General features: G+C 40.7%; 1 protein-coding gene and 1 pseudogene across 9 annotated transcripts in view; one reads left to right on the forward strand and one right to left on the reverse strand.

Moving 5' to 3' along the window:
* Window positions 1–672: 672 nt before the first annotated feature.
* LOC100621972 (malate dehydrogenase, cytoplasmic-like) lies at window positions 673–3,296 on the reverse strand (annotated as a pseudogene). The gene is made up of 3 exons (XR_014839870.1): window positions 3,128–3,296; window positions 1,794–1,883; window positions 673–988 (listed from the first exon to the last, which is right to left on the reverse strand). The product of XR_014839870.1 is annotated as a malate dehydrogenase, cytoplasmic-like (transcript).
* Window positions 3,297–21,996: 18,700 nt separating this feature from the next.
* Window positions 21,997–26,156, forward strand: part of WDPCP (WD repeat containing planar cell polarity effector) — a 416,303-nt gene continuing 412,143 nt past the window's right edge. For all 8 annotated transcript variants that reach the window (XR_014841819.1, XR_014841820.1, XM_085019068.1 and 5 more), the window contains exon 1: window positions 21,997–22,236. The gene's annotated coding sequence lies outside the window, so the exon portion shown is untranslated. The remainder of the gene's footprint in view (window positions 22,237–26,156) is intronic.

Below are 26,156 nucleotides of genomic sequence, written 5' to 3' on the forward strand. Positions count from 1 at the left end.
ACCTCAAGGGAAGACTTATTACTTTCTTCTCCTGTCTTGAAAATGACTAAGTTCATCTAATGGCATGAAATTGTTATCAGAGTATTATCTGCAGCTTATTTAACAGTTAATTTAAAATCAAATTATTCACATAGCATAAATTTAGTTTGAAAAATTCGTGTTTAATTGCCTAACATAGGTAATGTTTAAAAATATATTCTAGAGTAGATTTATTATTACAAGGTGGATTTTTCCTGTTCTATTTAATATGAGAGAATTACGCTTTACCTTGTGTAATGTTTTCTTTCTTTACTGCCTTTCTCCTTTTTTTTTTTTCCTGTAATCATAACCCCTTAGGGAAGCTGGGAAACATACAAGTTTGTTTTCTGAATAGAAACAAAATAGAATCTAGAAATTAGAGTCTGAGTCATCTTTTTTTTTGGTCTTCTTAGAGCTGCACTCATGGCATATGGAGGTTCCCAGGCTAGGGGTTTAATCAGAGCTGTAGCCACTGGCCTACACCACAGCAATGCAGTATCCAAGCGGTGTCTGCAACCTACAGCACAGCAGCTCAGGGCAATGCCAGATGCTTAACCCACTGACCCGGGCCAGGGATCCAAACCAAAACCTCTTTGTTCCTAGTCGGATTCATTTCCACTGTGCCACAATGGAAACTCCTGAGTCTCACTCGTGTTTATTTGAATAAATATTTATTTTGGACTGTGCCACTAACAGCATGATGACGAACTGTCACAAATTTTAAAATGTGTTGTTTTTCACAAGTAATTTAAGGATGGCATTATTATTATTTGGTACTAGCGTCAAAAATGACATTTAGATTCTTCAGCTTTGGGGCATTTAGTAGCATTGAAATGACTGTCTAGTCAGGCAGAAGAAATACATTCAAATGCAGTTTCTTTTTCTTCTGCCAGTTCCTTTGCAGTGAGATCCATCTTCTCAAGAGAGAAATCATTAACAGGAGAATTTCCAGAAACTTCCAGGTCTTATCCTGTTTGAAAATAATTGTAAATAAGAGATTTATCATTAAATTAGAATTGATGTTCCACCAAGCAACAACTTAGAGGAGTTGAACCTAATCTAGAGAAGTATGCTTTAAAATCTGATTCTAAAGAAGTAAATCAAATCTGGATTTTATTTTATTTTTTAGGGCCTCATCCTTTGCATGTGGAAGTTCCCAGGCTAGGGGTAGAATTGGAGCTGCAGCTGCCAGTCTATGCCACAGCCATAGCAACACCAGATCCGAGCTGCACCTATGACCTACACGATAGCTCAAGGCAATGCTGGATCCTTAACCAACTGAGTGAGGCCAGGAACTGAACCTATATCCTCATTGATACTGGTCAGGTTCTTTACCAGTGAGCCACAATGGGAACTCCCAAAGTCAGATCTTAATAAACAAACTAATTCTGATTAAAAACTCAACACCTGAATTTGAAACTCATTGAATCTAGGAAAAAATCTTTAATTAGCAAACATAAAAAGCATGACTTTAGTATGGGTATGATATAGAGCCACAATACTGAGAACCATTGCTTCATTTCAAAGAGAACATTTGTAGGTATCCAATATTAGAGGCATAATAATAAAACGTGTCTTATGGGAAGAGCTGAAACTTGCTTTCCAGATTAATTTCGATATGTTAATTACCTGAAGCTGAGCTTGTATGATTTTAAAGCTGAAATGCCTAATTTAATAAAGGAACAATGTTTTAGACTAAATTATACCATTATTAGTAAAAACACACAATTACTTTCCCCTTAGGGGATGGAGGAAAATAATCCCAAATGCCTCACCTTGGTTGTAACAGGGAATGAGTAGAGCAGATCATCAGGAACACCATAGGAGTTGCCATCAGAGATAATGCCCATGGACACAAACTCTCCCTAAAAATAACAAATTAGAAGCAATGTTTTACATTCTCATGGTATTAAGGGATTAGTTTACATAACCAACTGACACATGAACTAACAAAAGTAAACCAAGTGACAGGTTCTCTTTTTTTTGTCCTTTTTTCCCCCACTATAGCTGGTTTACAGTGCTCTGTCAATTTCTACCATAGAGCATGTTGACACAGTCACACATACATATATACATTCTTTTCCTCACATTATTCTCCACCATGCTCCATCATAAATGACTAGATATAGTTCCCTGTGCTATACAGCAGTGCTATACAGCTTATCCATTCCAAAGGCAATAGTTTGTATCTATTAACTCCAAATTCCCAGTCCATTCCACTCCCTCTCCCTCCCTCTTGGCAACCACAAGTCTATTCTCCAAATTCATGAGTTTCTTTTCTGTGGAAAGGTTCATTTGTGCCATATATTAGATTCCAGAAATAAGTGATATCATATAATATTTGTCTTTCTCTTTCTGACTTATTTCACTTAGTATGAGAGTCTATAGTTCCATCCATGTTTCTGCAAATGGCATTGTTTTGTTCTTTTTTATGGTTGAGTAGTATTCCATTGTGTATACATAACACATCTTCTTAATCTATTCATCTCCTGATGGACATTTACGTTGTTTCCCTGTCTTGGCTCTTATGAATAGGGCTGCAATGAATATACGGATACATGTGTCTATTTCAAGGAAAGTTTTGTCTGGATATGTGCCCAAGAGTGGGATTGCTGGGTCATATGGTAGTTTTCTGAGTTACCTCCATACTGTTTTCCATAGTGGTTATAGCAGGTGACAGTCTCTTAATATGTGCATAACTTCATTATTTTAATAAGGAGCGATCACCAGGCACTTGTACAACAGGGCAACTTCCATGGTTATTATCTAATTATACTCTTCCGAGCAGGCCAGAGAAACATGGCCTAATATATGCTTTAAGAAGAAAAAAGGTCACCTCAACCGTGTGTACTAGGTGCTTTCCACAAACATCTCATTACCCTCATAGCCCTGTGAGGTGAATGCCATGTAAAAGATGACAAAATAGCTCAGAAAGCTTAAGCAGCTTTCCCAAGGTTACTCAGCTATTCAGCAGCTGAGCTGGGGTAGAACCTAACCAGCCTAACTGCAAGACTGGTTTTTTTGTTTGTTTGTTTGTTTTTTAAATCTTATAGCATCAGAAAACCAAAATAAAATAAAGAGTTGCCTGTGCAAATCACTGCGTCCTCACCTCTGGGGTTCCAAACCAGATGTCTCTGATGTGGTCAGAGATGGCTTTTTGCAGACATTGCACTGGACGGTTTTCGAGCCTTGATGACAACAGCATCGCACTGCTGCACAGTGTGGGTTTGGCAGGCAGAGGGAGCATTGCTACTCCTGGGGAGAAAGGCCACAATCATGGCTTAATGTGTCCCCTCTGAAATCACGCAACTACCTCATGTGGCCTTATTAAATTTATTTCACTTGTAAGCTCCAGTCTTCTTGCAAAGGGAAATACAAATCCACACTTCATACAAAGAAATGAATCTCTGTAAGATAGCTGGATGACTAGAGGCGATCTAGTTTTTTTCCCACTTTAACAAACCCTTTTTATTTTTATTTATTTTATTTTATTTTATTTGTCTTTTTGTCCTTTTTTTGGGGGCTGCACCCGCGGCACATGGAGGTTCCCAGGCTAGGGGTCGAATCAGAGCTACAGCTGCCAGTCTAAACCACAGCCACAGCAACGCCAGATCCGAACCTCGACTGCGACCTACACCACAGCTCACAGCAATGCCAGAACCCCAACCCACTGAGTGAGGCCAGGGATCGAACCCACAACCTCATGGTTCCTAGTCAGATTTGTTTCTGCTGTGCCACGATGGGAACTCCGTTTTGTTTTTTGTTTTTTGTTTTTGTTTTTTTTTTTGCCTTTTTATTTTATTTTTTTTAGGGCTACACCTGTGGCAAATGTAAGTTCCCAGGCTAGGGGTCAAATTGGAGCTGGAGCTGTTGGCCTATGTCAGAGCCACCACAACTTGGGATCTGAGCCTCTTCTGCAACCTATACCATAGCTCACAGCAATGCTAAATCCTTAACCCACTGAGTGAGGCCAAAGATCTAACCTGCATTCTATGAATACTAGTTGGTTTTGTAACCCACTGAGTCATGACGGGAACTCCCTAACAATCAATCTTGATGGCCACACAACAGATCAGACTGGATTATAACTGGATTAATATGATCCCCAAAGGATCATATCAAAGGCTGCTATCCTTGAGTTTCCTCCCTTAGAGAGACACCCAGGTCACTAAGGTGGTGTGTCTTTCAAGAGTTCTTTTGTTTGTTTTTTGTCTTTTTAGGGCTGCGTTAGTGGTATATGGATATTCCCAGGCTAGGGGTTTAATCAGAGCTGTAGCCGCTGGCCTGCGACCTACACCACAGCTCATGGCAATGCCGATTCCTTAACCCACTGAGAGAGACCAGGAATTGAACATGAGTCCTCATGTATACCAGTCAGATTCGTTTCTGCTGAGCCATGATGGGAACTCCTCTCAAGAGTTCTTTTTGTTTTAGGGTCGCACCTACGGCACATGGAGGCTCCCAGGCTAGGGGTCACATTGGAGCTACCACTGCCAGCCTATGCCACAGCCACAGCAATGTGAGATCTGAGCCATGTCTGAGACTTAGACCACAGCTCGCAGCAATACCAGATCCTTACCCCACTGAGAGAGGCCAGGGATCAAACCCACATCCTCATGGATCGTAGTTGGGTTCGTTAACCACTGAGCCACGAAGGGAACTCCTCCTCTCAAGAGTTCTTGATGCTCAGTTGTGAAGAGTGCTCCCGGATTTTTCTCACCATGATGATCTCTCCCTTGAGCCAGCTGTCATCCTTCACAGCTTCATAAACACCAACTTCCTTTGCCTGCAGTTTCACCTTGGCATGGTTGACATCTGGATACTGAGTTGAGGAATGGTTTCCCCAGATGATGACATTCTTGACATCATCAGAAGTCACACCAAGTTTGAGAGCAATCTAGTTCAACAGAAAACAAATATATTCCTTAGACAAGTGTTTCTTTATTTCAAATGTGACTTGACAAATCCCCTTAAGGTAAAAAGCTGCTGAAACTTCAAGAGACCCTAAGTTACACTGATTTGTAAAACAAAAACAAAATCAAAAACCCGCACACGTTCTTTTGCTTGTTAATTTCCCAAAGCGGCTTAATAGTGTAAATAAACTCTGAGCCTGAAATATTATAGAGTACAATATTTAAGCAGAATGTTTTAGAGTAGAGGTATCTCCTCAACATTTCTGAGCAATCAGATATTTAGATACTTTATCTGTTTTTAAGTAAAGCTTTTATTTGATACCATATATAAATTAACTAATTTTCAAATAACCCTAAATATTAAATTTTGGAGTTGGAAGGGACTCAGATACCAAAGTATGGCTATCATCACTTTATAGATGAGAAAACCCAAAAATAAGTGTTTAAATATAACACACATATAATACTAGAATTACAACAGTAGTAACAATCTCTAGTTGTAGGTTCAGAAAGCACTTTAGGCTCCTGCTTGTCCTGTAGTCACATGAATATCAGTTATGTTATGTGGTACAGTAGACACAGAAAGGCCTAGAAAATTATGTTTCAAAAGATTTAAATCAAATCAGCTTGCTTATTTTGTTATTCACTGATAAGGTAACGTGCAGGAAAGAAAACATGGTTGGGTGTAGTTTATAGGTACAACTCCTCTTACCGAGCTTTGCTTTATTGAATTTTACAGATATTGCATTTTTGCAAATTGAAGGTTTGTGGCAACCCTGTGTCCAGCAATTGTAGAGCACCATTTTTTTCCCAGCAGAATTTGCTTATTTCATGTCTCTGTGTTACATTTTGGTAATTCTCAAAATATTTCACACTTTTTCATTATTATTATATTTGTTATAGTGACATGTGATCAGTGACTCTTAATATTACTATTGTAACTGTTCTGGGTTGCCGGGAACTGTGCCTGCATATGAGGGCAAACTTAACAAACACATGTTTTCTGACTGCTACACTGACCAGTCGTTCCCCTCTCTTTCTCCCTCTCCTTTGAGCCTCCTTATTCCCTGACATGCAGCAATACTGAATTTAGGCCAATTAATAAACCCTACAGTGGCCTCCAAGTCTTCAAGTCAAAGGAAGAGTTGCACATTCCTCACTTTAAATCAAAAGCTGGAAATAATTAAGTTTAGTGAGGAAGGCATGTCCAAAGCAAGATAAGCTGAAAGCTAGGCCAAACCGTTAGCTAAATTGTGACTGCAAAGGAAAAGTTCTTGAAGGAAATTAAAAGTGCTACACCAGTGAACACACATGATAAGAAAACAAAACAGCCTTATTGCTGATAGGGAGAAAATTTTAGAGGTCGGAATAGAAGATCAAACCAGCCACAACATTCCCTTAAGCCAAAGTCTAATCCAGAGGAAGACTTTTAATTCTCTTCAATTCTATGAAGGCTAAGAGAGGTGAGGAAGCTACAGAAGAAAGCTAGCAGAGGTTGGTTTGTGAGGTTTAAGGAATGAAACTATCTCTACAACATAAAAGTGAAAGGTGAAGCATCAAGTGCTGACACAGAAGCTGCAAGTTATCCTGAAGTTCTAGCTAAACTACCTAATGAAGGTGGCTACACACAACAACAGAATTTCAATGTAGACAAAAAGCATTCTATTGGGAGAAGACATCACCTAGGAATTTTATAGCTAGAGAGAAGTCAATATCAGGCTTCAAAGGACAGGCTGACTCTCTCATTAGGGGCTAATGCAGCTGATGACTTTGAGCTGAGGCCAGTGCTCACTTACCATTCTGAAAATCTTAGAGTCCTTAAGAATTCTGCTAAATCTACTCTGCCTGTGCTCTATAAATGGGACAATCAAGCCTGGATGACAGCACATCTGTTGACAACATGGTTTACTGAATATTTTAAGCCCATTGTTGAGATCTACAGCTCAGAAACAAAGATTTGTTTCAAAATATTACTGCTCATTGACAATGTACATGGTCACCCAAGAGCTTGTAGGTAATATGACTAATGGATAATGTATCTGCTAATATAACATCCATTCTATAGCCCATGGATCGAGGAGTCATTTTGACTTTCAAGTCTCGTGATATAAGAAATGCATTTCATAAGGCTACACCTGCCACAGCTATTCCTCTGATGGATCTGGGCAAAGTCAATCGAAAACCTTCTGGAAAGGTTGAAATGCCATTTGAAATGCCATTAAGAACATTTGTGGAGGAGTTCCCATTGTGGTGCAGCAGAAATGAATCCAACTAGAAACCATGAGGTTGAAGGTTCAATCCCTGGCCTCACTCAGTGGGTTCAGGATCCAGCATTGCTGTGGGCTGTGGTGTTATGTCGCAGGCGTGGCTGGGATCTGGCATTGCTGTGGCTTTGGCGTAGTCCGGCAGCTATAGCTCTGTTCAGACCCCTAGCCTGGGAACCTCTATGTGCCATGGGTCCAGCCCTAAAAAGACAAAAAACAAAGCAAAATAAAAAAAGCATTCGTGAGAGTTCCCATTGTGGCTCGGAAATGAATCTGACTAGTATCCATGAGGATGGGGGCTTGATCCATGGCTTGGGTCAATGGGTCAGAATCCGCCATTGCTGTGTGCTGTAGGTAACTCACAGATGCAGCTCGGATCCTGAGTTGCTGTGGCTGTGGCTGTGGCTGTGGCTGTGGCTGGAAGCTGTAGCTCCGATTTGACCCCTAGCTTGGGAACTTCCATATGCCACAGATGCAGCCCTGAAAAAAAAAAAAAAAAAAAAGAAAGGAACATTTGTGATTAATATGGGAATACCAACATTAGTAGGAGTTTGGAATAGGTTAGTTCCAACCCTCATGGATGACTTTGAGGGGTTTAAGATTTCATTGGAGGAAGTAATGGCAGATATCTTAGAAATAGCAAGAGAACTAGAATTACAAGTGGAGCTCAAAGATGGGATAGAAGTGCTGCAACCTCATGATAAAACTTGAGATGTACCATGAGGTGCATGAGGAGCTGCTTATTATGGATGAGCAAAGAAAGTGCTTTCTTCAGATAGAATTTATTCCCCTTGATGATGCCTTGAAGATCATTGAAATAACAACAAAAGATTTAGACTATTACATAGACTTAGTTGATCAAGCAGTGGCATGGTTTGAAAGATTTGACTCCTTTTTTTTTTTTTATCCACCCCTGCGGCATGGGGAAGTTCTCAGATCTGGTGTAGAATCTGTGCCACAGCAGTAACCTGAGCTATTGCAGTGTCAACTCCATGTCCTTAACATGTTGCACTGCAAGGGAACTCCTGTTAAACATTTTTGATTCATTCTCCAGCTCCAGGAATTTTCTTCTCCCTGCCACCACCTAAATGGTTTCATTGTCAGATTAGCTTGTCATCAGACACAGATGAGCTCTGATTTGTAAATATACAGGATGCACAAGGGAATTCTGAAGGCGACAGTCACTTGATAGCTAGGTCCTCTGAATTCCAAGACAAATTATATAAACTAGTGTCTATTCATGTAAGAAGAATGAGTTTTGGGTTGGTTACTTTTCTCACTAGATTAATAGCCTGTAAAGGAGGAAGAAATTGCTCCTTCAAAAACTGCCTAGGGGGTTCCCATTGTGGCTCAGTGGGTCAAGAACTCAACTAGTAGCCAGGAGGATACGGGTTCAATCCCTGGCTAGAGTATAGACCAGCAGCTGCAGCTCTGATTTGACCCTTAACCTGGGAATGTCCATATGCTGCAGGTGCAGCTGTAAAAAGAAAAACAAAAACAAAAAACAAACAAGCAAAAAAACTTCCTAACAGCTCTCACTGTGCCAGACAAGCATGCTGGAACACCTACCAAAGTCAAAATTTGACGCAATGGCTCCTTCTTTCCTCTTTCATCATTCTTTCACCCCACAAGGAAAACTGCTTCGGGCGCTGGGACAAAGTCATTTAGTTGTACTTCTGGAAGCAGAATTTTCCAATGACTGCCTCCACCAAGGCCTCAGGTCAAACAGCAAAGATGGAAGTTTGTCAGTGTTGTCGTCATTTACCTCTTTCTCCCTGTTGCAACATAGTGAGTCACCATCTGGCACTCCACAGTCTACAAATGCAACACCTTATGGTATCATCTTTTCCTTCATCCCTGTTCTCCCCAATCTCCTGCCTCCAGTCATTCAACCAAACACCCATTCCTTCCCAGCTAAATAATCAGGAAAAAGCAGAGCCCACCGACCAAAGGCTCTCAGGAAATATTACCAATTTAAGCTGATCAATCAAAGTCCTTCAAATTAACTGGAGTATTCAGAGAGATTTCTGAGGTGTGACTCTTCTCAGTTCTTAGTTATATCCCTCTTCATCATCAGCATCATCATCAACCTCAGTAATAATTATAGCAGCCAAGCTTTACTGAGTTTTACTATGCGACAGGGACTAGGATAAGGGCTTAACATAGACCTTACCTCATTTAATTCACATATCTACTGTATTAGGTACATACAGCTAACAACCAATTTTATATCGTGAATACACATTCTCAGGGTCACAGAGTTCGTGAGTGGATTTAGGTTACTCGATCCCGTATGTAAGAACACACACAGGGTCTGGAGTCATGCAGATCTAGGTGCCTCCATCATTTACTAGCTGTGTGACTTTGAGCAGGTTCCCTGACCTTTCTGGGTTTTGGTCTTTTATCTGAAAAAGAGAGATAATAGCAGATATCTCATGGTTACTCTGAGAAGTAAATGACAAATGAGATGTAAAGCATTCAGCTTAGTATGGAAACTTAAATGTAGATCCTTTTTTCCTTCACTGGGTCCTCCGGAGCTGAAAGATTATCCATTCCTAGTTGAAAGCAGTGGTTTTGTTAGCCAGACTGTAATAAGGAAGGTATGGGGTTAAACCAGAGCATGTTATATCTTGCAGAAGTAGAATACTGAGCAGTAAGAGAAATTGTAATACATATTGGACAATCTTAAATTAAGAAACAGAGTGTGAATTTCAGAACACTTTTTTGTTCTAAGAAGACTGGGAGAAAGATTAACAGGGCCTCCCAGGTCTTCCTGTGGAAACGAAGAATGGGTCTCAGTAATTAATGATTTTTAAAAAGAACAAAGAATCCAGAAATAAAAGACTTTTATTAGGCAAGAGAAGTAACCATAGCAAAGATAACAAATCGATTATAAAGACTCTCTGTTCTGTTCTGTTTCAACGTAAAGGTCAACTTGAAGCATGTTCTCAAGTTGCTCTGCAGGTTCCAAAATCCCTCAAGCACTCAATCGCCAGATGAACTGGAGCCGAAAGAATGATGATGTGGACCTTTGCTGGGGCTTGAGACTTCACTCAAATAGGTGCCAGGATTTTGTCAATCTAGAGTGACATTTGCCTCATTATAAAGCTAAAATCTCCACCCCTGGGCTGGAATTTCTGCCATTTTTGAATATGCAATGCATGGATGTTTGAGCATGTTGTTGACCTGGGCAAGTACATCCAGAATTTCATCTTTACATGGAAGATCTCAGTTGCCCTTTCATGCAGATGCATGCACCCTTAGCTTAAAATATCCTGATCTTGCTATTTGGGGAGACAATGTTTTGAGAGCCATCTCCCTGTCTCCTTACCTGTTTTGCTGTTGTTGTTTGTTTGTTTGTTTGTTTTGGCTGTACTCATGGCCTGCAGAAGTTCCTGGGCCTGGGATCTAACCTGAGCCACAGCAGTGACGGTGCCAAATCCTTAAACACTCGGCCACCAGGGAGCTCTCTTTATTCTCTCTCTATCTCTTTTTTTTTTTTTTTCTTTTCTTTTCTTTTCAGTCTTCTCATCACAAGAAATAAACACTTATGCTGTGATTGAAATACTTGGCATTTTCATTGCTATGCACCCCAGTGATGGACCCACTGAGTCCAGGAACAGTTTTTTAACTTAGACCTACACCACCCTCAGTAAAAATAGTTTCTTTGAAATGAAGTTGTCTTCTCCAGGGGAAAAAGAACCAAATGCACAGGCCTATCCAGCAGATGAGCTGTGGATGAGGAGGGATGGCCTGGAAAGCAAATAGAGGAAGGGAAAGAGGTTATGTACAAGAACTAGAAATTTGTCATGACTTCTAAGGGCACAGGGATTGTCAAGATCTTAGAAAGCCTAGGAAACTAGCACAGATGAGTGGCATGGCCATTAGTTTTTTATAAAAAGCTATTGTTAAAAAAGCATTGATCCTGTGGCATTTTTACCTAAGGCTCAAAATGATAAGGAGACTGAATAACAATTAAAATTTAGCTACCAAGTAGTGAAAAGTAGGAAATTTTATAGAAACATGCAGAATATTAGATGGATATAAAGTGAAATTAAATATAAAATAAAAAATCTAATTTGATTGCTTAGCTGTAGGGAGAAAGGAAGCAGAACTATATGAGACACAAAGCTAAAGTCTTTTTATAATCTCCTTTATATCTGACAAAAATAATTTATGTACCATCATGTGAATTATCTGTACTGATGACTAATTTTTAACCACTGTACTGAGAAGACATTATTAGCAACCATGTGTAATTAAAGTTAGGAAATGAAATATAGCTGAGAAAATTAAGTATTTTGTTCAGCTGCCTTAGAGATTAAAGGTGTCCTAATAAATTGGGATTGCTTCCTATTAAAACAAAACAACAAGAAAAAAAAGCACAAACTAAGACTCAGCTATTTTAAAAGTAAGAAAATGTGTTTGTTTTATTTTTTAGGGCCGCACTTATGGCACATGGAAGTCATGGAAGTTCCCAGGTTAGGGGTGAAAGTGGCGCGATAGCCACCAGCCTATGCCACAGCAACACCAGATCCAAGAAATGTCTGTGACCAACACCACAGCTCACAGCAACACCGGATCCTTAACCCACTGAGCGAGGCCAGGGATCGAACCTAAGTCCTCATGGTTACTTGTCAGATTCATTTCCGCTGAGCCATGATGTGGCTCCCAGAAAGTGTTTAAAGTTGAACATTCATAAGATTTGAAGGCATCTTCTTAGCTGTGCTTTACCTCAGTTGTGATCCAAACGAGTCAAGCAGCTGAAGTCCTCCTTGGGGATGGATAGACTGCCTCCTTGGAGGCAGTCAGGCAGCTGGTATCGGCTGGGTTTCCCACCATGATAACCCGGAATGTACAGGAGGCACACAGAGCGCCAGACCCCACACTGATGAACTAAACTAACCTAGAATGAGACTGAAGTGTAACAGGGAGCCTCTGTATCAAGTTTGTGTGAGCTAAGTATGGACAATCATCATTGCAGTTCTGGTTTCCAGTAGGTTTCTATCCTCCCTTCTAATAACTTATCCCCCTCCCATTTGTATTTGGTGTGACTATGGAAAACATTTGTAAAAACATCATTATGTACAGAAGTCATTATGTACAGACAGCATTCTCTACTTGCCACAAAAAAACTAGTAATCAAAGGCTCTCAGTGTTTGATTCAATCACAAAAGTAGTGCAAAAGGAGTTCCCGTCGTGGCTCAGTGGTTGACGAACCCGATTGGGAGCCATGAGGTTGCGGGTTCGATCCCTGGCCTCGCTCAGTGGGTTGAGGATCCGGCGTTGCCGTGGGCTGTGGTGTAGGTGGCAGACATGGCTCGGATCCTGCGTTGCTGTGGCTGTGGCTCTGGCGTAAACCGGCACTACAGCTCCTATTAGGCCCCTAGCCTGGGAACCTCAATGCGCCATGGGTGTAGCCCTAGAAAAGACAAACACACACACACACACACACACAAAAAAAGTAGTCCAAGAAAGAAATTCTACTTGTAAAGTTTGCTTGAGGACAATGAAAGAAAAGTGTTTGTCAGTCTTGCCTAATGCTAAGAATTAACCGGGATAATTGTCAAAATACCAGGTCACACCATTTCACATCTGTTGCATCAATCTTTAGGAGAAAGCAGTTCAGGCTATTTTTTTTTTTTTCTTTTGGGGGCTGCAGGTGTGGCATATAGAAGTTCCCAGGCTATGGGTAAAGTCAAAGCTACAGTTGCTGGCCTACTCCACAGCCACAGCAATTCAGGATCCGAGCAAAGTCTGCGACCTACACCACAGCTTATGGCAATGCCAGATCCCCGATGCACTGAGGGAGGCCAGGGATTGAACCCAAACCATTACGGATACTAGCTGTATTTGTTTCCGCTGTGCCACAAAGAGAGCTCCCTAAAAATCTTTAATAAAATGATTAAACAGCTTATCGTGAAATTAAATCAAACTTACAGAAAAATTGTAAGCATACAACAGAGACTAATTCCCACATTCCCTTTACTCAGATTCTCCAATTTGTCCCATCTCTTTCACTTTTGCACACACACATACACTCTGCTCTTAGTCTTTTTTTGGCTCATTTGAGAGCAAGCTGCAGATGTGATACTCTGATACCCTAATACTCTAGTGTCAGTGTATATTTTCCCCCAAAAGATACTTTGGGCTGAGAGGCAATTACTATGCAAGCAGCACTACACCTCCAAGCAACCTTGTAATTTTTTACTGAGAGACCTGGGGATATTTACTCGACTTATTTCTATTATTTTCTGTTAATGATTACAGAAAAGAAAAATTAACTATTTGAAATAATGTCCACAGAAAGCAAAAATTCAGGTGTCTATGAAGTATTATAATAGATAGAACGTTATAAATGGCCACTTTTAAAAAAATCTTATACCATTTTCTTTCATCTTTCTCTGAATTCAGGATTGGGAGGAAGAAGTGTATCAAAATAAGGAGTTCCCATTGTGGCTCAGAGGAAATGAATCTGACTATTATCCATGAGGATACGGGTTCGATCCCTGGCCTTGCTCAGTGGGTTAAGTATCCAGCATTGCCCTGAGCTGTGGTGTAAGTCACAGATTCAGCTCAGATATGGTGTTGCTGTAGCTGTGGCACAGGCTGGCAGCTACAGCTCCGATTCGACCCCTAGCCTGGGAACTTCCATATGCCAAGGGTGTAGCCCTAAAACAAAACAAAACAAAAAAATCAGTAAAATATCTAACTAGCAAGGCTTTTTGCTGTGACAAGTAAGTTCTAGGTAACTGATACTTAATTGGTAAAAGGAGGCTTTATTGTAATAGTTAGACAAATTTAGAAACCAAAATAAATAGGCTGAACACAAAGAGAGAATAGAAAGTCACATAGACTCACCTCTTCAAAAGACGAGCATATCAAAATTCCTCTGGATTGAGAAAATCTGAGCATTCAGAAACCAACCACCTCCTGTCACTGAGAACACACACAGTTTACAGCCATCTCCCTTCACAATCACACACACAAAACCAAGTGTCTGAACAAAGTCTCACACAGCAAAAAAGGCTCCAGAAGGGTCTATGCCTTCACTATAGGTTTATAAACTAATAGTAAATTTCCATGTCATAGTAATAAAACATTTTTGAGCCCCTCCAAATATAGATTTCTACACTATTTGAAAAAAAGAAATCCAGAAAGGCAGGGCTAACCAAGCAAAACTCTGTAATTAATGAACATTGCACAGCACTGGGGGGAAAAAAGGTAAATAATTTCATTTTCATTAAATGTTGAAAGTATAAGTTTCATGGGAATTCCCATTGTGGCACAGCAGAAGTGAATCCAAGTAGTACCCTTGAGGATGAGGGTTTGGTCCCTGGTCTCACTCAGTGGGTTGGGGATCTGGCACTGCTGTGAGCTGTGGTGTAGGTTGAAGCTGTGGCTCGGGTCCCACATTGCTATGGCTGTGGCATAGGCCAGCAGCTGTAGCTCTGCTTTGACCCCTTGCCTGGGAACTTCCATATGCCACTGGTGTGACCCTAAAAAGCAAAAAAAAAAGAAAAAAAAAAAAAAAAAAGAAGTTTCAAGTGCTGGTAATGAAAAACCCTGTAAAATGCTGTATTGATCACCTTAACTGACTTCTTGGCATATTTGTCCGATGCTGCAACCTGGCCTTTGAAGACTTTTCGCATTTGCTTTGAGAAATCTTTCCTCTCTGTGCCATCCATTCTTGGCATGGAACACATAAGAATGGCCACAAAGGAATAAAAATTGGAAAAAGCAGCAGAGGAAGTTGATTTGGAAATAGTGGGTGAGGAGAGGGAGCCAGCAGAACAGGCTGGACAGTGTAATGCACTCTCTTTCATAGCTATGCAACCAAATGATTCAGATGGTAGAATGTAGAATACCCCTTGCAGTAAATGTTTATTGGACAGATATATGAATTCTGTACATTTACTGGGTTTACCCATTCCTTTGCCATTTAAAAATGTCTTTGCAACTAAATACAGAGTTTTCCTGAAAACATTTTTACTTTGACTTAAGATCTATAGATACCTGCCCCACCTGGTCTTTATCAAAGACAGACCCATTTCCAGTAAGTATGGTGGTGGCTATGCAATCTGACCAACTGCTCTAGTCACAAGCACTGGGACTGGTTCAGACTGTAATGAAACAGAACCATTAACATCCTATTAAAAAGGGCTATTTTACCCTAAAGATACTTAGAATATCCTCTATATTAAGATACACCACATTTCTTTTTTTCTTTTTAGGACCACACCCGTGGCTTATGGAGGTTCCCAGGCTAGGGGTCAAATCAGAGCTACAGATGCAGGCCTACACCTCAGCTTCAGCAATTTGGGATCTGAGCCACATCTTTGACTTACACTGCAGTTCACAGCAACGCCAGAACCTTAATGCACTAAGGGAGGCCAGGGATGGGACTCGCATCCTCATGGACAGTAGTTGGATTCAATTCTGCTGCGAAGCAATGGGAACTCCCACCATCACATAGTTTAAAAGTTAATGTAGGAGTTCCTGCTGTGGCACAATGAAAGCGAATCTGACTAGTATCCATGAGGATGTGGGTTTGATCCTTGGCCTTGCTCAGTTGGTCAGGTATCCGGCATTGCCACGAGCTGTGGTGAAGGTCACAGCAGTGGCTCAGATTTGACTCCTAGCCTGGAAACTTTCATATGCTGCAGGTGCAGCCCTAAAAAGGAAAAAAAAATTAATGCAAAATTTTTTTTTTTTTAGGGCTGCACCCTTGGCATATGGAGGTTCCCAGGCTAGGGGTCTAATCAGAGCTGTTGCTGCCAGCCCACGCCACAGCCACAACGCCAAATCTGAGCCACGTCTGCGACCTATACCACAGCTCAGGGCAATGCCGGATCCTTAACCCACTGAGCGAGCCCAGGGATCAAACCTACAACCTCATGGTTCCTAGTCGGATTTGTTTCTGCTGCACCATGACGGTAACTCCTAATGCAAAATTTTAAAGACTCTTTGCATCTGGTTTAGTAGAAGACTAGTTTATCCCAGACTTGTCCCATGCATAAGGCAAGTAAGCAAATCCTGGAACATGTGTCCTTTGGCTGCATATTTATTGGTGTTACTTAACCCTCCCTGCTATCCTGGATTGACCTACAAAATCTTATTCATCTTTTTTGGAATATTTTCCCACTGAAATAGGCCTATCGCTGTTGATGTCCATTTTATGATGATACAAACCCTGGTGGTCACTAGAACCTTGCAAATCCTCTTATGTAAACCCCCCCACTCGTTTCAGTGCAAAAAAATCCTTCACACCAGGAAGAGGAGTAACAGTGGTTAAAATTCTCCATTTAGAAGAAGCCAGAAAGCTTTTATAAAACTATTAATCATGATTCAACTTAACTACTTAGAGGAAGAAAAATAAACCTACATTTTTTTTTAAGGAGAAAGAAAAACAAAAAAATAACATCTAGATTTTAATAATTCTAGTATTAAATAATAAATAATAGTAGCAACATGAGTTAATAGCTGACGGCCTGATTCCAAGGGGAAATTAATTTTAAAGGGGAAGGAGGGTAAAAGTACAAAAAACATACTCGTTATAGCAAAGGGAAGTCATCTTATAGATTTCAACAGAAACTGAACAAAATGAGGATGTACAGAAAAACAACAAAAAACTAATTCAAAGTGGTGTTCCTGAGTCATTAAAAAAAGTTAAAATAAGCTCAGAGAATTAAAGGTTTTTATTAAAATATTTTTATTAAAAAGAACTGAACAAAAATGTTTGGAAACTTATTGGGTAAGTTCAATTAGACAGAAAAATTCCATGAAGGGAATTGTTCCTTCCTCTGACAACGCTGGGTAAATGTACTTGCACTGTGTCACCTGTTGTTATCCACATGAGAGAAGTGGCTGAATTGACTGCAGATGGAAGCATCTGATTTCTTTTTTCTTTTTAGGGTGGCACCCCGCAGCATGTGGACGTTCCCAGGCTAGAGGTCTAATCGGAGCTACAGCGGCTGGCCTATGCTAGAGCCATAGCAACACCAGATCCAAGCCACGTCTGCAACCTACACCACAGCTCACGGCAACATTGGATCCTTAACCCACTGAGCGAGGCCAGGGATTGAACCTGCAACCTCATAGTTCCTAGTTGGATTCATTTCTGCTGTGCCATGATGGGAACTCCTGATTTCTTTATATTTAGAATTCCCTCTATGAAAAGGGTCACAATTTTAGGAGATCATGACCTGAAAATGGTCCTTCTAAACTTTAAACCCTAACCTCTGAAGGTCAGCAGCGCTTAATTTGGTACCTATAAAATTCAGAGAAAAAACATGTCAGGAAAGAAGTGTAAACTGTTGTAGAGAAATGAATCTGAACATGGCAGACTACACACGCATTTCTTCCCCGGAGAGGTGACCATGGTGAGAGTGGAAAAAAGGGGAAAATCTATGAAGAATTTCTGTCTGACTTTCTGGGCCTCTTCCCCAACTTCCCCCTATGCTTTCTTATCTCTATAGAAAATACAATTAATTCCCCCAAATAATCCAATTTTAACACGATACATATTTATGTTCCCAAATTGACTAGGTTTATAAGGTACACTATATGTTGTATTGTACATGGTTCTTTTTTTTTTTTTTTTAAAGACTGCACCTGTGGCATATGGAAGTTCCCAGGCTAGGGATCAAATCAGAGATGTAGCTTCCAGACTACACCATAGCCACAGCCAGGCCAGATCTGGGCCCCATCCGTGACCTGCGCCACAGCTTGCAGCAACACCAGATCCTTAACCCACTAGTCAGGTCAGGGATCGAACCAGCATCCTTAAGGTCACTATGTTGGGTTCTTAACACACTGAGCCACCACAGGAACTCCTGTACATGGTTATTTTTTTTATGACATGGCTTTTACATGTTTTAAATTCTGTCATTTTCTCCTCTTCCCCTGCAGTATAGTAGGTGAGGAAAAGAAAATAGAGGAATAAATGATTCCTCTTCCCTTTTTAGAAAGCAAGTTATTTAAGGTCAGGAACTTTGTCTATTTTATTTACTCTTGTATCCCAGCAGCCTAAAACAATGCCTGGCATGTAGCTGGAGCTCCAATATTTGTTGAAGGAATAGTAGGACCTTGAAAAATTACTATGAAAAACTTGGAAATATAAAGGAATTGTCTGGAAGCAAACCTAACGTATTTTAATAAACCTTTATTCACTTTAATTGAAAAGGTTGGAAATGACAATAGTTTGCAAAATTACTTATGTCAGTAGTTTTAATGAAGCAGTCTTCTATTACATACCTTGTACTGTTTTAGGCCAGAGAATCCATTAGTGAACCTTACGTAGGAAACAAGAGGATAAGCCAATTTTTATAACAGGAGTCTAGAGAGGCAGTAGAGTGTGGTGGTTAAAGAGATGGCCTCTGAAGCCAGACTTTCTGGTTCAAATCCTGAATCCACAAGTCATTAGCTACATGTTCTTAGGCAAGTTACTGTATCGTTGCGCCAAAGTAAAATGCAGATAACAGCACCTACCTAACAAGGTAGTTGTAAGGATTGAGTTAACACACGAAACAGTATGAACTGTATGTAGCAAGCTCTGTACACAGACTTTTTTTCCTTTAAGGATTCTTGTAGCCTGTGTCTACTACTCTCCACTAGACTGTGAAACCCCCACGAGAACAGTCTCTCTTTGCACTCCCATATGGTGCGCAACAGGTATTTGTTGAATGAATGAAAGTGAGGGTTAAGAAAACCATGCTATTTCAACGAAAGCAAGCTAGGATAAGAAATGATGGGGAAAGTGAATATTATTATCTATAAAGCTTATCTCAGAAAGTCAGGTAGATGGTTAGAAAAGAATAGTGCAGTCAATTTTAGGCATTAATTTTAGCTACTAAAAAAAGTGAGTTCAAAGTATCAGTTCCTAGTGAAGGGGTTGTGGACAGCTAGTGAACAGCTACTAATTCCACCTCAGCAGTTTCCTTCTTCTGTATAACTGAGCAATATTTTCACAGGTAGGTAATTTCATCTTGTTAACAGTAGTATGAAGTCTAGTGTCTTGAGTGTTTGATCCACAGAGAAGGTGTGTACTTGGTTCTTCTTGCTCTTTGCAACATTGCATTTGAATGAAGGAGGGTGGGAGATTCCCACTGACTTTTCACAATGTTACAGTGTGAAGACTCACTGCTATTCTTTACTTAGATATCTGGGCAGTCTGCCAAGATCCAAAGAAGGAATGTCTTTGCTCTTGGCAGGGCACTAATGACCTTCTTGCAGATGCAGGCTCTGTCTTGTGCATGTGCTCAGTGTCTCAGTTGTAAAGCTTGAATTTAAGTGTTCCTTCTGTTATTCCACAAAAAGACCCATGTATTCCTTTTCTACTTTCTAATTTACATATATTTCTATAATATAAAAGATAAAACAATATTCAGATTCCTTCAATTTGTTCTTGCTGTCATTCCCGTACGAACACAAGCAAAGACTTCGCTCCCTTTTTTTTTTTTTTTTAAACTGCTTTTAATAACTTACAAAAGATAGCTCTTTTCTAACTCAGTGTTTGTTCATACACCATCCCCAGGAGGCAAGGAGATCTGAGTCCTGCGAGATTTTGCTGTCAATTTCAGCAAACTGACAGGTGGATTCTTTTTCTTGGAAGTAACTGGGGCTTGAGTGACCCTCCAGAGGTGAAGCCTGGCTTGATCTAATGTTTGGGGGGGTGGGGAGAAGCAAAGCAAAGCAGGAATGTAGGCTCAGGATCTTTCTATGACCTTGGGAAAATCATTTGACCTCACCAGGCTATGTTTTAAGATCAGAGGAAATAATTTCCAAATTCCTACCAATTCTAGAATCCCAATATTCTGAATTGCAAGGAATAAAGCCATTAATATAAATGCTGATACACAGTTTAGTTTGCATTTCAGTATGAACTTTTATCTTTATCCAGAATCTAAGCAACTAAAAATAAATTTTGAGAATGACTTGATATGTGTCTGAAAGACACAATATGGTAAAATGGAACGGATTTGAGATCCTTGGGGGCAAACTGTTGTGTGACCTTGAGCAAGTCACATTCTCTTTGGGTTTCAATAAACTCAATTTTAAGAGTGTCAAAATAATTTTTAATCCAGTAATTATCTGATAATAAGTAACTCTGCTTTCTTATAAGATTAGGTCAGAAATCACTGCAACCATCATTTAAATGACTAATTATGTTATTTGACAAAATAATCAAGAAACCCAGGTTTAACACTTACTGAGAACTAGCAGCTGTCTCCACTGGTTCCCTTATAAAGGTGCAGGGAGTAATCCCCTTGTCTTGAAAACACATCTCTTCAGGTTCTGGTAATCTTTCCATTCCTTCAAATATTTCCCTACATTCCCTACCCACTGTAATACTTTGAAATAATGGAAGAAAAATTGTCTCAACTATAAATTCACGCTTTGAGGAAATGTCTTTCTTTCTGATGTCAAATGCCACCTTCAAGCAGCATGCACATTATTCCTATGTCAGAGTTCCCTCCCCAACCTCTCTTCCTCCTTTCTGCAGAGACAAGATACGGAGATACTGGCCTTCACATCTTCATGTCAAGATGGCTACATTGTGTAACATTTAAAAGTAGTGGTTCTAGAATTCCTAACATGCAGGTCGGTAAAGAACATCTGCACTAATTATGTGGCTAGGGATGCCTTCACTGCAACACGTCCTAGTATTACAAAAGGAGATGAATGAGCAGGTTTTAAATAATATTTCATGAAATTAGATGGTGGAACACTTCTCCCAAAAGCATAGACTGGAATCCCGAGCCCCGGGAAACTCTACCTTTGCAGTGTGGGCCTCCTGCTTTCAAGGGCTTTGTGACAAAAACTCTTAAAAACACTGTTGGCTTAAGAGGAGAAAAAGAGGTTAGGACCCAACACCCCTTCCCATATCAAACCTTATTATCCTTAACAAACTCCATATCGTGCTCTGGAGAAAATTCGTAGCCTCGTTGTTTTGTACCCCAACATGAAGCAAGACTGAGATCGCGCCTCTCCAAGGACAGCGATTTCTCCAGAGTCCTTCTAGGAGCCCCCAGCTAGAAATCAATCCCTTCCCAATTACGGGGCCACTGTGACAGTCCCCAGATGAGTAGATGCTTTCCACAGGGTGCGAGAGGCAATGTCTTGCAGAGCCTTCCTCCAGAAATCCTTCAAGTGCGAGAAACACCACATTCGGGCTCGAAGCTCGGAGGTGGGCAGGATGCAGGGACCCACACTCACCATAATCAGGAATTTAGCGTACACTTTCAACACCTGCAAAATGAGCCACACGGAGTCGGATCACCTGCATCGCGGAACCGACTAGGAAAGGTCAAGTGGTGTTAGAAAGTTAGCGCAGCTCCAGACCGCGGAGCCCTCTGGGAACTGTAGTTTACACTGCCCGGATTCAGGCGCAATCTCCAACGCATTTTCTTCAAGTGTTGAACTACACTTCCCGCGGTCGGAGGGTCTTCTCATTCCCTTCTCCTTGCGCTCTTAGCCGATTGCAAAGTAGTCCTAGAGGGCGAGCCGCTGTGATTGGAGGAGGCGACAAGCGGGCTTGGGAGGAAAGGACCTGTGGTGGGCGCCCGGCAATTGGCTGGAAGGGAGGCGCGCGCAACTCGAGGGAGGAGAGCCTGATCCCTTAGCAACATCAGCCACTGGTGCGCTGCTGAGACTTTATCCTCCCCTGAGAGTAAAAGTGGGAGGTAAAGAGACTTTCCGCTGCGTAAAGCCGGCTCGACCCGGAAACAAAATCTTTTAAAAAACTATTGACACTGCAGGGCGGGAGGAATTGATGGGTCGCGAAGCCAGGGCGGCTTTGCAGGTTGCTAAGCGACGAGATTGGAGAAAGATCGCAAGCACAAGCGGCTAGGGAGTAATTGAGGAAACCGTGGCGCCTCAGCTCCGAGACGGAGGGGACAGAGCGCGCCGGGTCCTCCCCAATCCCTTCTCCTAGCCAGTGGACCCTCGCCCCGGTAGTGTCTGGTGACGAAGTGAGGGGTTTGTGAGGACGCCCCTCAGAGGCTGTCGAAGGCCGCGCATCTTCCACACTCCGGAGGCAGGTGAGTCCCGGTCCGGGGGATAGGGGTCTTTCACTTTAGGGTTCTGAGTGAGATTGCGCACGGTCCCGCGTTGCCCTTATCCACCCGGGTTCTGATCTGCGCGGGTGTCCGCGAGCTCGCGGGTCCTTTTCTCGCCTCAGAATGTTAGGGCCACAGGAGGCGTAGTGCTATGAAGTTCGCGTCACTCCCTGCTGTAAGATGCTGCTCTTTTCAAGTTAAGTGAAAAATGCTGAGCTCCAGCTTTGTGGGAAATGAACCCCTCCCTTCCTGGAGTTCACAGTCAACTTTTTCTCTAAGTTCTCCGTGAATTTTGACACCTTTGTCCGTTCTTTTTTGGAAACTGGATGCTGTTTAAACTATCCCCACCTTTAAATTAGGACAAATGTGCATATCTAAGGAAAGCGTGGCAGCTGAATGGGAGACACTGGTTGATTAAGGAAGGGTCTCAGTTGGTTAAACAGTTTAACGAGGTTTTCGTTTAAAGTTAATGCTCCCCCTTCCCCCCATTGTTGTGTTCTCTGAAACCTTATTTCACGGTGCTATTCAGAGGAAGCTGCGATGCTCTGAAATAGAAATGAATGAAATATCTCTACTAGATAACATTGGTATAACTTTTGGTTTTTCTCTATCACTGATAACTGAACGCCAGGTGGTATCTTTGAATTTTTCTCTCTTCCGTTTTGGAGGGTTTACTATTACGGAAAAGAAATAATAACCTTACTTTCCAACTTGATCTATCAATAGCATTTATCATACCCGAATGACTCTCTCCTCCTTGTAACTGTTCACTTAGCTCTCAGCACACTTCCTGATTTTCCTGTCACTGGTTGCCTCTTCTATGTCAGAAAACTCCCAAGTTTGTGTCTAGTCCTGAATTCCAAACTCCTGTGTCTAACTGCTTGTTAACAGTTGAGTTTCTAACACGCATCGTTTCCAGTATTTTACAGTGTTCTCTTCTAAGCAATTGTATGTAGAAGCAAAACACCACACCCTTTGATACAGGTAATATGACCTGGCCTTTCCCCAGTTTTGAGATGTCGATTGTGGATGGGATTATGAGATTGCAAATGGTAGAGTAGTGCAGAGTAGGGATTGGTGTAGATGAAGACTGGTGTAATACATTGGCCAGGAGAATATAGGGCAAAGGTTTTAGGATGTGGCACTCTGTTAGGCTCTAGTGATTCAGAAATTAGTACTCAATTACTGCCTCTTTAGAGCCCCCAGTTTGGCAGGGAACACAGATTTTTTAAACCTGTGGTAACAACAAGGTGTGAGCTGGATTAATAATAGGTAAAAAGTTAGTAACTCTGGGCTGCCAAAGTTTCACAAAGAAGGTGCTGTCTGTCTGAATGGCTACACCACAGCCACAGTGGATCCAAACCACATCTGCAACCTACACCACAGCTCACGGCAACACCGGATCTTTAACCCACTGAGCAAGGCCAGGGATCAAACCCCAACTTCATGGTTCCTAGTGGGATTCGTTTCTGCTGCGCCACAATGGGAACTCCAAGATTTCTTTTTCTTTAGTTACCTTCTGCCTGGTTGTTCTGTCCATTATTGTGAGTGGGGTATTGAGGTCCCTAACTATATTGTAGAAGTGTGTGTTTCTCCCTTGACTACTGTGATTTTTTTTTTTTTTTGCTTTATATGTTTTAATGGCCTGTAGTTAAGTGTGAAAATGTTGATAAATGTTATGTCTTCTTGTTGTATTGAAGCTTTTAATAACATAAAATCTTTCGTTATCTTTTGTGCCCTTTTTTTGATATAAAGACTGTTTTGTCTGATTAGTATAACCACCCTTCTTCTGTTTTGTTTACTATGTGCACGGAATATCTTTTTGTCCATCCTTTTCAACCTGTTTTGTGTCCTTGAATCTCAAGTGGGTCTCTTGATGAAAACATATAGTTGGGTCATGTGTTTTTATCCATACTGTCAATCTCTCTTTTGATTGGAGAGTTTAAGACATTTATATTTAAAGTAATCACTAATAAGGACCAAATTATTTCTGTCATTGCACCATTTGTTTTCTATGTGCCCTGTAGGTTTTTTGTCCCTTCCTGCATTACTGCCTTCTTTTGCATTAGTAATTTTTTTTTTTGGTGAAAAACAATTATTCCTTTTTCATTTCCTTTTGTGTATATTCTCTAGTCAATTTCTTTGTGTTTATCATGAGGATTACACTTAACATCCTAAAGTTATAGCACCTAATTTGAATTTATACTGTTTTAACTTCAAAGAATAAGCTCTGCTCCTGTAAAGCTCTGCCCCCACCCTTTGTTGTTGTTGATGTCATAGAACTGTATCTTTATTTATCGTGTGCCCCAAAATATAAATTAATGATGCATTAATCTCCTAAATGATGTAGAAAACAAGATTTGGAATTGTAAACCTAGGTTATAGTAATACGAACTTTTCTAGTAATGATTTTTTCTCTTTAAATGTATTAGTTTCTTAAATCATGTAGAAAAAGTACTCTTATGGACCATCATTACATTAATAGTAGCTTTATGATTGCTCATGTGTTTACCTGTATTGACATCTTTATTTCTCCATATGGCTTTAAGTTACTGCTCAGTGTCCTTTCATTTCACTTTGCAGGACTCTCTTGAATTTTTCTTGTAGTCTAGTGGTCATGAATACCTTCAACTTTTGTTTATCTGGAAATATCTTAATTTCTGCTTCACTTTTGAAGGATGGTTTTGTCAGATATAGGATCCTTGGTAGACATTTTTTTTTCCTTTGGCACTTTGAATGTGACTGCCTGCTGTCTTTTGGCCTCCAAAGTTCTGATAGGAAATTGCATGTAATCTTACTGAGGATCCCTTTTCTTTGATGATTCACTAATTTGCTGCCCTTGAGATTCTTTGTTTTTGGAGTTCCTATCATGGCTCAGCTGTAACAAACCCGACAAGTATCCACGAGGATGTGGGTTCGATCCCTGGCCTCGCTTGGTGGGTTAGGATATGGTGTTGCTGTAAGCTATGGTGTAGGTTGCAGACGCAGCTGAGATCCCATGTTGCTGTGCCTGTGGCAGGTGCAACTCCGATTTGACCCCTAGCCTAGGATCTTCCATAGGCTGCATGTGCAGCCCTAAAAAGACAATAAAAAATAAAATAAAATAAAAAGATTCTCTGTCTCTGATTATAGTATGTCTTGGTGTGGGTCTTATGAATTCATCTTACTTGGAATTTGTTGAACTTCATGAGTGTTTATTTCATTTTTTTTCTTTAAATTTGGGAAGTTTTCAGTCATTATTTCTTTACGTATTCTCTCTGCCTTTTTCTCCCTATCTTCTGCTTCTAGGAGTCCCATGATGCATGTGTTGGTCCGCTTGATAGTGTCCCACAGGTCCTTTAGGCGCTCTTTGCTTTCCAATCATTTTTCTTTCTTTTCCTGAGCCTTGATAATGTCCATTGTATAATTTTTAAGTTCACTGATTTCTTTTTTCTCCTTAGTCAAGTCTGCCTTTTAATCTACCTAATGAATTTTTCCTTGCGGTTACTATACTTTTCAACTCCATAGTTTCTTTTTGTTTTACGTTAGGTTGTCTGTTTTTTTATTTGATAATTTCATTTTGTTCTCACATTCTTTTCTTGACTTTGTCTACATTTTTCTTTGGTTCTTTTAGCATGTTGAAGGCAATTGTTTTAAAGTCTGTCTAACATATCTGCCATTACATCTTTCAGAGACAGTTTCTCTTGATTTATCTTTTGTTGTTGTTGTTTGAATGGACCATACATTCCTGTTCTTTTTTTCCCTTTTTTCTTTTTAGGACCACACTTGTGGCATATGGAAGTTCCCAGGCTTGGGGTTGAATTGGAGCTACAGCTGCTGGCCTATGCCATAGCAATGCAGGATCTGAGCCACAACTGTGACCACAGAAATGCTACACCACAGCTCTTGGCAACACTGGATCC

This window comes from Sus scrofa, chromosome 3 (assembly GCF_054392235.1).
Source record: "Sus scrofa isolate SSC_HxYL_T2T_F1_AM1 chromosome 3, Sscrofa_HxYL_maternal_Yorkshire_Landrace_v2.0, whole genome shotgun sequence".
Taxonomy (NCBI): domain Eukaryota; kingdom Metazoa; phylum Chordata; class Mammalia; order Artiodactyla; family Suidae; genus Sus; species Sus scrofa.